Below are 14,473 nucleotides of genomic sequence, written 5' to 3' on the forward strand. Positions count from 1 at the left end.
GGCTTGAAAGGTGAGGGTGCCACCTCTTTCTCTTTGCTTGTTCCTTCTTCTACCTCTATAACCTCGGGTGCGTGTTCTTTTGGCTTCTCACTCGGAAGCCTACCTTCATCCTCACAATCACTTCTTAAAGTGATCGCCTTCACGTGCTCTCTAGGATTGGTCTCTGTATTGCTCGGCAAGCTTCCATGTGGCCTTTCAGAGAGAGACTTCGCAATTCACCCCACCTAATTTTCAAGGTTATGCAAAGAGGCGGTGTGGTTGCGAATTGTAGACTCGACTGATTCAAACCTTGTATTTGCAGATTGTATAAATCTAGTCAAGTGCTTCTCTAGTTCACTAATTCGGGTTTCCAAACCTGAGACTCTGTTTTCCACCTGAGGGACTTGTTGTTGTTGGAAACCCGCTGGCCCCATGGCCTTTTGTGGACCTTGATTACTCCATGAGAAATTGGGATGATTCTTCCAACCCGAATTATAGGTATTGCTATATGTTTTTCCTTGAGGTCTCATACCATTACCTACAAAATCAACGTTCTCCACCGAAGAACCATCACCAATAGAGATCGGGCAATCGGAGGGAGCATGTCCTCCACCACACCAGTTGCAATTAGTCACGGCCGCCACTCTATTTGAAGTTATAAGATCTAACTTCTTACTCAAACTCTCCACTTGAGCCGCCAATGAAGTTACCGCATCTATCTCACGGAGACCGACCACTTTCTTCTTCTCCCTAGCATTCCATTGGTAGCTGTTTGACCCCATTTCTTCAATCAACTGACGGGCCTCATCGGGGGTCTTGCTACCTAAGGTACTTCCTGCTGCCACATCCAAGAGTTGCCTTGTACTTGGGTTCAAACCATTGTAAAAGGTTTGAACAATCATCCACTCTAGGAATCCGTGTTGCGGGCACTTCCTCAGGAGCTCCTTGAACCTTTCCCATATCTCGAATAGAGACTCCAATTCCAACTGAACAAAGGATGAGATCTCATTCCTAAGCTTTGCTGATTTTCCTGGAGGGAAATAACGGGCTATAAAAGCTTCTACCATCTCCTCCCATGTGGTAATTGATGCTCTAGGTAATGAGTGTAGCCACTGCTTCGCTCTCCCCTTCAGGGAAAAAGGGAAGGCTCTTAACTTGATGGCATCATCTGTCACTCCGTTTATCTTCAGCATATCACACACCTAGAGAATACTCTCTATATGACTGTTTGGATCCTCATCGGCCAAACCGTTGAATTGTGCGGATTACTGCAACATGTGGATGAATACCGGCTTCAACTCAAATTTTTGAGCTGTAATCGGGAGACACACAATACTCGATTGTGTCCCCAACACTGAAGGTCTGGCATAATCGGATAATGTTCATTGTTGCTCATTCTGTTCTGCCATGTTTTCAGATTCTTCTGCTTCCAAATCAGCTAGATTAGACTGTTCTTGCACAGGCTCTTTCCCTTTTCTTCTAAGTGTACGTTCAAGCTCGGGATCCCCTTCAATCAATATTGAGGGATTCCCTCGGGTCATAACCTGAAGCTGCACCCAAAAAGAAAGAAAAAGAAATCAGAACGATGATAGAATAAGAAGAGATGAAATAGAATGTATGGTGAAATAGCTAAGAAAACAAAGTGCAAAGTATCTCTAAACGCCTACTCCCCGGCAACGGCGCCAAAAACTTGACAAGATCCCCTTGCGTATATCCCGCAAGTGCACAGGTTTGTCGAAGTAATAATCCCGGGTGAGCAGGTATCAAATCCACAGGGAGTAGGGAATAAAAACACTTAATTTGCTTCTTAGCTATGTGAAAGATCAGTAGTGATAATTGTGACAATGATTCAATTCTCAAAAGTAAAAGCAACAAATAAGAGAGCACGAGTAAAGGAGGAGGTAAGGCAATCGATAAAGATGGGGTACTCGGATAATGCTCCACTTAGGATAATTGTTTCAAGTGCAAGAACCATCTATTATTCTTCCTAATCAATGCAATGGTGAGTTGTGGAAATCCTTAATTACATAGTCCCTAATCTAAGGTCAACTATGCCTAACTCTATACATGTCCTGGAGGAGAGAATAGATAACCTCTCAACCTCGCACTCGCATAGAGTTGCAATGAGATCTAGGGATTCCAAGTGATCAATCTCTTCCTAAACACAATTAAGCCTTAGATACTAAGATCACCTCAACGCTTCACTCCATTGCACGCGCAACTAAGCCCCAGCGGAAGTTCATCCCTTAGACCATTCACTCTATTATGGCCGCAAAGAACTCGAGGAACGGAGGTAGAATCTATCACGTCGGTGGAGAAAGGGGATGCTCCTGTACCTCTTGACTCACCCTCTCAACCCTCTCCAACCTAGTTTTGTCTAAAGCTCGTGGTGTATCACTCACTCACAAGGTTACCAACGAGAACTCTCAACCCTAGTGTCACTCTACGGGAAATGTTCATACAATCAAGCATTCAAGGTTGGAACTCACAATAAACATCAATTAATTGAAAGCATAATAAAGAGATTCAATGAAACAAATACATCCTAGGGATCACAAATACCCAAGTACCCACTAGGGGTTTAGCTCTCCATGGAGCTAAGTATAATCAAAGAAATAGAATGTAAAAGCAATGAATCCATAGAAAAACCCCCTCGATGGTCGTGTCGATGGTCTAGTGGAGAGTCCTCTACTCGTCGCAAGGGATCCTTTGTCCGGCCTAGGATATACCTCGCCGGATCGGTGCCGACGAAAGCTCTCCCAATAACTTTCTTCTAAATGACGCGTGATGTTGAAGCCGTAGAACTTCTCCAAAACCCTAGCCAATACCCCTCAAAACCCTAGCCGAAGCCCTCTTTCAAGTTTGGGAAAAGATGGAGAAAAGAATACTGAAATCGGGGCTGAATCGGCTTTAAATAGGGCTGGAATCGGGCGACCACATGGGCGTGGATACTTCACACGCCCATGTGAAATTTCCACACAGCCGTGGATAATTTCCACACGCCCGTGTGGATTCTCTGAACTCCTGTTTTCTCGGCCGGCTGTGAATAGTGCTGCTACAGTACTTTGCTACAATGCCTGCTGCATTACCTTGCCTGAATAGCTTCTCGAATCCATACTTTCATCGGGGTAACGCAAACGAGCACACGTTCACATCGTGGATCACTTGCTTCTTCAATGATAGGCTAGTTGGTGTAGCTCTTGTTCTATGTGCTTAAGTCGGAATGCTCGAGTGTGACTTCCTTTGTGCCCCTCAAAATGGATGTGCCAACTAGAATACGAGGAGGTTGGCACACACTCTAGCATCTCACATCCGACCTATGTCTTCGCGTTTGAACCTTAGCAAGATTTCCTATAAAATCAGTGCATTGTGCTCCACATTGGCTTCTTTCCTTCATACTCGGCCTCACAACCCTGCCTGCACGAAAGTAACATAAAAACACACATATTAGTGTAAAAAGCCGAGAAAAGTAATGCTCAACATAAGGAATGAACGCTTCGCATTCATATCGCACAAGCACTTATCAGCTACTCTGTTCGATGTTAGAAGATCTAACTTCTTACTCAATGATTCCACTTGAGCCGCCAACGAAGTCACTGCATCTATCTCATGGAGACCGGCCACCTTTTTTTTCTCCATGGCATTCCATTGGTAGCTTTTTAACCCCATTTCTTCAATTAATAGACGGGCCTCACCAAGGGGTCTTGCTACCTAAGGTACCTCCTACTGTCGCATCCAAGAGTTTCCTTGTACTCGGATTCAGACCATTGTAAAAAGGTCTGAACAATCATCCACTCCTGGAATCCATGTTGCGGGCACTTTCTCAGGAGTTCCTTGAACCTTTCCCACGTCTCAAATAGAGACTCCAATTCCAATTCCAATTGTACTAATAAGTGCTTGTGCGATATGAATGCGAAGCGTTCATTCCTTATGTTGAGCATTATTTTTCTCAGGTTTTTACATTAATATATGTGTTTTTATGTTAGTTTTATGCAGGTAGGGTTGTGAGGCCGAGTATGAAGGAAATAGGCCAATGTGGATCATAATGCACCTATTTTGGAGGAGATCTTGCTAAGGTTCAAATGCGAAGACATAGGTCAGGTGTGAGATGCTAGAGTATGTGCCAACCTCCTCGTATTCGAGTGAGCACATTCATTTGGAGGGGCACAAAGGCAGTCACACTCGAACATTCTGATTTATGCATATAAGAACAAGAGATCCACCAACGTGCAGATCATTGAAGAGGCAAGTGATTCACGATGTAAACATGTGCCCGTTTGCGTTACCCCAATGAAAGTATGGAATTCGGGAGTATTTCCGGCATAGCACTGCAGCAGGTACTATAGCAAAACACTGCAGTAAGTACTGTAGCAGCACAGCCGAGAAATCAGAGAAACAGAGAATCCACACGGGCTTGTGAAAATTCCATCGGGGTGTGTGACATCATACACGCCCGTGCAGTCGCCCGATTCCAGCCCTATTTAAAGCCGATTTCCACCCCGATTTTGGTATTCTTTTCTCCATCTTTTCCCCAACTTGTGAGAGGACTTTGGCTAGGGTTTCGAGGGGTATTGGCCAAGGTTTTGGAGAAGTCCTACAGCTCCGACATCGTGATTCCATTAGGAAGAAGGTTGGTAGGGGAGCTTCGATCGAGGCGTATCCTATACCGGACGAAGGAATCTTTGGACGACGAGTGGAGGACTCTCCACAAGACCATCGACACGACCATCAAGGAGGTTTCTGTATGGATTCATTGCTTTTACATTCGATTTCTTTGATTGTATTAAGCTCCATGGAGAGCTAAACCTCTAGTGGGTACTTGGATGATTGTGAACCCTAGGATGTATTCGTTTCATTGAACTTCTTTATTATGCTTTCAATAAATTGATGTTTATTGTGAGTTCCAACCTTGAATGCTTGATTGTATGAACATTTCCCCTAGAGTGACACTAGGGTTGAGAGTTCTTGTTAGTAACCTTGTGAGTGAGTGACACACCACGAGTGTTAGACAAATCTAGGTTGGAGAGGGTTGAGAGGGTGAGTCGAGAGGTACATGAGCGTCCCCTTTCCCCTCCGGCGTGATAGATTCTATCTCCGTTCCTTGAGTTCTTTGCGGCCATAATAGAGTGAGTGGTCTAAGGGATGAACCTCCGCTGGGGCCTAGTTGCGCGTGCAATGGAGTGAAGCGTTGAGAGGATCTTAGTATCTAGGGCTTAATTGTGGCTAGTGACCTTCCACCTGGACCAAAGGGTTAGGTCTATATTTAGGAAGAGATTTATCACTTGGAATCCCTAGAGTTCATTGCAACTCTATGCGAGTGCGAGGTGTTGAGATTGTTCGATTTCTCCTCCGGGTCGTGTATAGAGTTAGGCATAGTTGACCTTAGATTTGGGACTATGTATGTAAGGATTTCCACACTCACCATTGCATTGATTAGGAAGCATAATAGAGAGTTCTTGCACTTGAAGTGATTAGCCTAGGTGAAGCATTATCCGAGTACCCCATCTTTATCGATTGCCTTACCCTCTTCTTACTTTTGCTCTTTCACTTGTTGATTTTATTGTTGAGAATTGAATCAATTTCACACCTATCGCAATTGATCTTCCACATAGCTAAGAATCAAATTAAGTATTTTCACTCCCTACTCCCTGTAGATTCGACCCCACTCACCCGGGATTATTACTTCGACAAGCCCGTGCACTTACGGGATATAAGCAAGGGGAACTTGTCATGTACAAAGGATGAGATCTCATTCCTAAGTTTTGCAGATTTTTTGGGAGGGAAATAACGGCCAAGAAAAGCTTCTACCATCTCCTCCCATGTGGTAATTGATGGTCTAGGTAATGAGTGTAACCACTGCTTCGCTCTCCATTCTAAGGAAATTGGGAAGGCTCTCAACTTGATGGGATCATCCGTTACCCTATTTATCTTCAGCATATCACACACCTTGAGAAAGTTCTCAATATGACTGTTTGGATCCATATCGGCTAAACCATTAAATTGTAGGGATAGCTGCAAAATGTGAATGAATGCCGGCTTCAGCTCGAAGTTTTGAGTTGTAATCGGGGGACGCACAATGCTCGATTGTGTCCCCAATACTGAAGGTCTGGCATAATCAGATAATGTCTGTTGTTGCTTATTCTGTTCTGCCATGTTTTCAAATTCTTGTACTTCTAAATTAGCTAGATTAGACTATTATTGCACAGGTTCTTTCCCTTTCCTTCTAAGTGTACATTCCAGCTCGGGATCTCCTTCAATCAATACTAAGGGGTTCCCTCGGGTCATAACCTGGAGCTGCACCAAAAGAAAAAAACAAAATCAGAACGATGATAGAAAAGAAGATATGAAATAGAATGAATGAATAGCTAAGAAAACAAAGTGCAAAGTATCTCTAAACGCCTACTCCCCTGGCAACGGCGCCAAAAACTTGACACGTCCGAATATGCGTGTAAACCGCAAATACACGGGTGTGAAAGTAATAATCCCAGATGAGTGGGTATCATATCCGCAGAGAGTAGGGAATCAAGATACTTAAGTTGTTTCTTAACTAATGTAGAAAATGAATAGTAATATGTGTGACAAAATATGAAATAACGAAAATAAAAGCAACAAGATAGAGAGCACAAGTAAAGGAGAAGGTAAGGCAATCGATAAAGATGGGGTACCCAGATATTGATCCACCTAGGACAATCGTTTCAAGTGCAAGAACCCTCTATTATACTTCCTAATGGATGTAACTATGAGTCATGGAAATCCTTAATTACATGATCCCAAATAACTCTATACATGTCTCGGAGGAGAGATTAAATAACCTCTCAACCTCGCACTCGCATAGAATTGCAATGACCTCTAGAGATTCCAAGTGATAAACCCTATTCCTATATATAGACCTAACCCTTTGGTCCAGGTGGAAGATCCCTTGTTATAATTAAGCCGTAGGTGCTAAAATCACCTCAACGCTTCACTCCATTGCACTCGCAACTAAGCCCCAGATGAAGGGCATCCCTTAGCCCATTCACTCTACTATGGCCGCAAAGAACTCTTCGAATGTGGAGGTAGGATAGATCACACCGGAGGGGAAAGGTGATGCTCCGCTACCTCTCAACTCACCCTCTTAACCCTCTCCAATCTAGCTTTGTCTAACTCTCATGGTGTGTCACTTACTCACAAGAGTTACCAATAAGAACTCTCAACCTGTTGTCACTCTAGGGGAGTATTAATATAATCAAGCATACCAGATTGGAACTCACAATAAACATCAATTAATTGAAAGCATAATAAAGTGATTCAATGAAACGAATACATCCTAGGTTTCACAAATACTAAAGTACCCACTAGGGGTTTAGCTCTCCATGGAGATAGATACAATCAATGAAATCAAATGTCAAATCAAAGAATGCATAGAAAACCCCCTCGTTAGTCGTGATGATGGTCTTGTGGAGAGTCCTCTACTCATCACAAGGGTCCCTTTGTCCAGCCTAGGATACACCTCGCCGGATCGGTGCCGACGAAAGCTCTTCCACTAAGCTTCTTCCAAATGGCGCGCGATATCTGAGCCATAGAACCTCTCCAAAGCCCTAGCCAATAACTCTCAAAACCCTAGCCACCGTCCTCTATCAAGTTGGGGAAAAGATGAAGAAAAGAATGGGGAAAAGATGGAGAAAAAATGCGAAAATCGGGGTTGAAATCAACTTTTAAAGGGCTGGAATCGGGAATCCACACGCCCGTGTGAGCGCCCCTGTGGATTTTTCACATGGGCTTGTGGAATTTCCACACGCCCGTGTGGATTCTCTATTTTCCTGTTTTCTCGTCCAGCTGTGAACAGTACTGCTACAGTATTCTTGCTCTAGTTTTTGCTACAGTACCTACTATGGTACCAGCTCAAAATACTCCCGAATCCATGCTTTCATCGAAGTAACGCAAACGGGTACACGTTTACGTCATGGATCGATTTGCTTCTTCAATAACGAACATTGGTGGAGATCTTGTTCTATATGTACAAATCAGAATGCTTGAATGTGATTGCCCTTGTGCCCCTCCAAATAGTTTTGCTAACTCGAATACAAGGAGGTTGGCACACATTCCCGCATCTCAAACCCGACCTATGTCTTCATGTTTGAACCTTAGCAAGATTTCCTCCAAATTGGTGCATTACGACCCACATTGGCTTCTTTCTCTCATAATCGGTCTCACAACCCTACCTGCATGAAAGTAACATAAATACTGATATATTAGCATTAAAACCCGAGAAAAGTAATGCTCAACACAAGGAAAGAACATTTCATATTCTTATCGCACAAGCACTTTTCAATTTCTCCACCGTAACCTTGTAGGGGGTTAGAGATATTTCTCCTAGAAATAGGGTTGGATCTATCTTTAGGAATCGATTTCACTCTTAGTATTATGAACAGTAACAACTACAGTATTGTAAACACTACTTTGCTATAGTAATTGCTACAGTGATCATGAATGCCTTCTCTTCCATTGAGGCCACATGGTTAGGCACACACCCGTGCGGTAGGTCATGTCAAATGACGCTCTCAAAAACTCTGCATAAGCTGGAACATAAGTTTGTGACTATGTTTGCGACCTTCTAATTTGTAGATAGCTTTGCACATTCTTGGAAGTTGGCACACAGCCTCATGTGATTGATCACAGCTCATGTCTTGACACTTGTTCTACATAAGAGAATCCTCAAAACCTGATTTCATGACCTATATTCGCTTCTTTTCTTCTTATACTGGCTCCACAACCTTGAATGCACAAAAAACACAAAAATACATGAATTAGCCATAAAATTTGATAAAAGTAATGCTCATTATAAGTAATATATGCTTAATAATATAGATACATAAGCACTTACCAAACTCTCCCACACTTAAGCCTTTGCTTGTCCTCAAGCAAAATTACTCATTAAAGCATCCAAAAGGAAAATTAGAAGTGCTCAACCTTAGGTTCACCAAGAGTATACAAGAAAAGAATTCTAAAAGTAATGACGATTTCGAATACCATATAAGAAAATCATTGCTCTAGTTAAAAACTCAAATCAGAAAAGACGAAAGTCCGACATGTGTATGTGTGTGTAAACTTACTCGAGTCAACCAATGTCCACTCTCTGAAGTTCTTAATACAAAGGACATATTTATAAACAAGAGAAAAGGTAGTAGATGGACACATCTTCTAAGGTAGCTCTTTCCTAGCTGGCCGCCAAGGTGACTTTCACACTTTTGAGGTGGTAGCCCTTTCTGTGATAATTCGGCCCATTTTCCCTTGCTTGTTAATTTGTTATCTTGGTTATTTTAGTCATTTTCTCATTGTCTTTGGTTTGGATGCATCTTGCTGAGGGTTTGACGATGCGTTTAAGGTAAAAAAAAGTGGTTTCTAGGGTGCCCACAATCATGCTCAACCCGAGTCGGTCCCACTGATTTTCTCAGGATAATCTAGGCATTGAAACTTAGAATTCCAGCTAGACACGCTCATGTCAGGAGCACTCAGACCGTGTCCTTTCTGTAGATCGGTGCTACAGTATTTTTGCTACATTGTTTTTGCTATAGTAACTATGCCAGCTTTGACACGCCCATGCAACACCTGATGCTAAAATCACCTGAGAAAATTAGTTGGAAGAACACGGTCGTGTTCAGACTTTGTTCTACCTAGAATATCATGCGTTCATCTTTTTAAAGCCCTGTCTGAGCCTGTTTCTTCACCTATCTTACCTCAAAACATTCCCATTCGCTTCTCCTCTCTTCATCCGCCATTCTTAGGGTTTAAGCAGTGATTTTGGTGGGATTTGAGGGCTCATTCTAGGATCCTAAAGAGTGACATCCATTGTCTCAAGGTAAGCCCTCGTCCTTTCTTGTTCTTCCTTGTTCTTTGGATTAGTATAGCTAGGGTTTCATTGTGGACTCAAGTGGATGCTTGATTCTTTCTCCTTTTATTCCTCATTGATGGTAAAACTTGAGAGGAGCATTGGTGTTTATTTGTAAGACCTTGTTATTGATAAACCCTTAAACTTACTCCTTCCTTGATTTTGGTGTTATTGTAGTACCAAACGAAATTTGGGTTTTCTTGCTTTCCTTGTTGGTTTTAAGGGTAGTGAGAGATCTATTCCTGTTAGATCTTCTAGCTAGAGAGTTTAAAAAACCCTAGACGCAATCATTTCCCATTTTGAGCATTTTTCTTCATTTCAATTAATCTAGTTGTTGATGTTGTTTAGTTATTTGTTTGGTTTGTTTAATTGCTTGTAGGAGGAGATACTTCAAGCAAGGGGAAAGAGCCAGTGGAGAAGTAACATTGGAGGTTTCTAGCTTGCCATGTTTGGGAGTGGGATTTATTAAAGTTTGGACTATGATTCAAGCATGGTTGTTTAATATTTAAGTTGCTTGCCTTTGAATGATAGACCCCACATTATTAAATCTCTTTGAAAGTTTTACATGGGATTTAGAAATCATGATGATCTATGATTTGTCTTGCTTCATGATTATTGTAAAAATCATAAATATATATATATATATATATATTGTTGTTGTGGTTTGAAAACTCTATGTTTTGGAATATATGTTTTGAATTGTGTATTTTCAAGAGAGTTGATGTTCTTCTTATGATGATCAAAAGGTTTGTGGGAATCAAATTAAATCTCATCATGGTGATGACATATTTGAAGTGTATATATGATAAGTGCTTGTGTATAAGTAATACAAAGTATTCCTTTCTTACATTGAGAATCTGATATGTGCTTGTGCACTAAGAATACGAAGTATTTTTTTCTTACGATGAGCATTACTTTTATTAGGTTTTATCGCTAATACGTGTGTTTTTGTATTCTTTTGCGCATATAGGGTTGTGGAGCCAAATAAAGAAGAAAGGAGCCAAAGTAGATTGCAAATGCATTAGGTTGATGGAATCTTGAAGTGGACACACGAGAAGTCGCAAGTAGTGCTCGAAGACATATGAGTGTGTACCAACCTTCATTATTCTTGATGGAATATCTAAATTGGAGGGGCACAAAGGCAGTGACACTCATGTGTTCCAAGAGTTTTCTGCAGTCACAATAGAGTGAAGTGCTAAGGGACAAACTCCGCTGGGGCTTAGTTGCGCGAGCAACAGAGTGAAGCATCAAAGTAATCCTTAGTATCCGGGGCTTAAAACTTTACCGGATCATTTGGTTGAGAATCCATCTTATTAATTCTTGTGGATGAGTGACACACCATGAGGATTAGATAATGCTAGATTGGAGAGGGTTGACAGGGTGAGTCAAGAGGTAGTGGAGTGTCCCCTTTTACCTTCGGTGTGATTTACCCTACCTCCACATTCCAAGAGTTCTTTACAGTCACAATAGAGTGAAGTGCTAAGAGACGAACTCCGCTAGGTTTAGTAGTATGAGCAACAGAGTGAAACGTTTAAGTAATCCTTAGTATCTGGGGCTTAATTGTGATTATGGATCTTTCACCTAAACCAAAGGGTTAGATCTATATTAGAGAATAGGGTTTATCACTAGAATTCCCTAGTGCCTAAAGCAACCTAGCATAGTGTGAGGTGTCAAGACTAAGAGATTTCTCCACCGGGGCATAGTAAAGGTTTAGTCAGAGTTGACCTTATGTTTTGGGACCGTTGTTTAAGAATCTCCACGACTCATTAGACATCAGTTAGAAGGTAAAATGATTCGTATTACACTTGGAACAATAGTCCTAAGGGGAGCAATGTCCGAGTGCCCCACTTTCTATCGATGGCCTTTCCTCTCATTTTATTGCACCTCTCTTTCTTATTTTCTTTAGTTCTTTTCATATTGATTTTGTTCATACAACTATTGATTCATCTTCACTTTAGTTAAATAGCAATCTTTGTGTTTCTGATCACTATTATGTGTGGATTCAACTACCCACTCACTGGGATATTATTACTTTCGACAAACCCATGCACTTGCGGGTCACACGCAAGGGGTGTGTCAGCATCACTTTTATCAGATTTTATCGCTTTTTCTTGTGTATTTGTGTTCTTTTGTGCATGTAGGGTTGTGGAGACTGATAATGCTTGAGTAGACATATTTTTATATATATTTTACATGCATTCAGCATCATTTTTACCATTGTTTATTTCTCATATTATGTGTTTGCTGCTTTTTTGTGCACTTAGGTTGTGAATGCATTGAAGAGTCAAAAGGAAGCAAAGATAGTTTATAAAGACACAATTTTCGGAGCTCTAGTTCAATTCAAGGACCAAGACACGAGATGAGTTTATGAATGTGGAGATGTGTGTGATAAGTGCTTGTGTATATGTAATACGAAGTATTCTTTTCTTACATTGAGCATTACCTTTCTCAGATTTTATCGCTTATGCATGTGTATTGGTGTTCTTTTGTGCATTTAGGGATGTGGAGACAATTGTGGGAGAATGGAACCAAAAGTAGATCGTGGATGCATTTGTTGATGAAATTTTGGAGTGGACAAACATGAAGAGATTGAACGATGGTAGGGGACCTTGTACTGGCCTTTTGAGGGGTGAGACGGCTAGGGTTTGGCGAGGAGGATTTTGCCGATTTGGAGGGTGTTCTTCACCAACTTTGATAGTTTCCCTAGAGCTCATCAGAGCACTTGGGAACCCACCGGCTACCTAGCTTCGGAGAGGAATCCTTCAAGACGTTGAACTACCATTAATTCCAATCATCACGAATTCAAGGAGGTTTTATCTATGGCTTTTGTTTCTTTACATTGTAATAATTATTGGTTTGTAACTTGCCCCATTGAGGGCTAAAGCTTAGTAGGTACTTGGGCATGTGAACCCTAAGATCTATTCTTTTGTAATGATTTGCTTTATGTTCCTAGTTAATCCGAGTTGATTTGAGTTTTAATCTTGTGATTTCATTGCTTGCATTTGTTATTGATCTTTGTGATTGATCTACATTACATGATTTGTTACTTTGATGTGAGAGATCTCCATTAGAGTTAGAACTTCATGGTTAAAGAGGGTTGAGAGGGTGAGTCATGAGATAGTGGAGCGTCCCCTTTCCCTTCTTATTGAGTGTTTCCTATCTTTGTATTTCCTAGACTCTATGCAATCATATTTGTTGTGAGGCGTGAGATTTAGAGATTTCTCTGCCGAGACATTGTAGGGGGTTAGGGATCCTTCTCCAGGAATTAAGGTTGGATCTATCTTTAGGAATCGATTTCACACTTAGGTATCCTTAGAGCTCTTTACGGTCATATGGGGTGTGAGGTGTTGAGATTGAACGATTTCTCCACCGGGACCTTGTAGGAGACTAGTACCAGTTGCATGGAGATAAGGACCGGTTGTTCTTGGATTACCTCGACTCATTAGGCTCGGTTTAGAAGCATTTAGCATGTCTTGAACTTCATGTTAGATCCTAGGGGGAGCATTGCCCGGGTACCTCATCTTTATTGATTAAGATCTCCCTCTATTTTACCCTTGCATATTCATCTCCGGTATTCATTTCTTCGCACATTAGATCACCACACCTTTATATTTATCATTAGGCTAGAATGCAGAGAAGAAGTTAGTACTAGTAGCCCTGTTCCTTATGGATTCTACTACTCGACTCACCGGGTATTTTATTACTTCGACACCCATGCACTTGCAGTTCACACACGCATATTCTATCATATCAATTTTTTGGCACTGTTTTTGGGAAATATGATACTATAAATGCTAGGACTTTGTTGCCCTAGCCATTTATTTTTTCATTTTATTTTTTCTATTTCACACCCTCTTTTCCTTCCATCATTCTCATTGGTTTTTATTTTGTTTTCATCTATTTCATTCTATCTTCTTCCACTGTTCGTTTTTGTTTTATTTTGTCTTACTTACTTTGTCTTGCATGGAACTTGAATGATGATTGATCCACTTATAGATTTATGTTTACAGGTTGATGCCGTCACTAGGAAAATTGATCGACTTGTTATAACTACAATAAATCCTGTTGGCTGAGGACCCTTGTACTGTCACCACATCCGTTTATTGATCAGCTAAGAATCACGTGGATACATCTATAGGCTGGTCGGGAGAGGCACGTAGCCTTGGAGATCCCAAGCTCATATGTCCCTGGCCACACAGCATCTTGTACGCGCGCTGCGGAGTCAAGCTGTGAGGATCATTGATCGGTAGCTGCTCTTACTCCTCAATGTCAATACAAACCTCATCATACAGACCGGGCCATATAGAGAACTGTATCACACTCATGCTGTCACACCGTCCAAAGGCTTGAACCTGAACTGTGTCAATACTTGTGAAGCTGGAGTACGATCGGTCAAACTCGAATGATGCAAGTTCCTCCAGCGTCAACATACGGAAAGCTGGCTCTCGGATGGACAATAGATGTCACCAACTACCTACCGACAGAAACTCATCGACCTCCTGTGCCATCTCATCTCCTAACTGAATCTCTCGTAATGAACTCAGGTCAGGATATCGAGACTGACCGAACTTCAACTTCGACAAATGCTAAAAATTACTTGATGTTCGGGTATGGCAAACTCAAGAT

The 14,473-nt window shown here is 41.5% G+C and overlaps 1 non-coding gene across 1 annotated transcript; it reads left to right on the forward strand.

Annotated features, from left to right (window-relative positions):
* Window positions 1–891: 891 nt before the first annotated feature.
* Window positions 892–998, forward strand: LOC120268038. The gene has a single exon (XR_005538709.1). It is a non-coding gene; the product is annotated as a small nucleolar RNA R71 (small nucleolar RNA).
* Window positions 999–14,473: the final 13,475 nt, after the last annotated feature.

Source organism: Dioscorea cayenensis, chromosome 8, assembly GCF_009730915.1.
Source record: "Dioscorea cayenensis subsp. rotundata cultivar TDr96_F1 chromosome 8, TDr96_F1_v2_PseudoChromosome.rev07_lg8_w22 25.fasta, whole genome shotgun sequence".
Classification (NCBI taxonomy): Eukaryota; Viridiplantae; Streptophyta; class Magnoliopsida; order Dioscoreales; family Dioscoreaceae; genus Dioscorea; species Dioscorea cayenensis.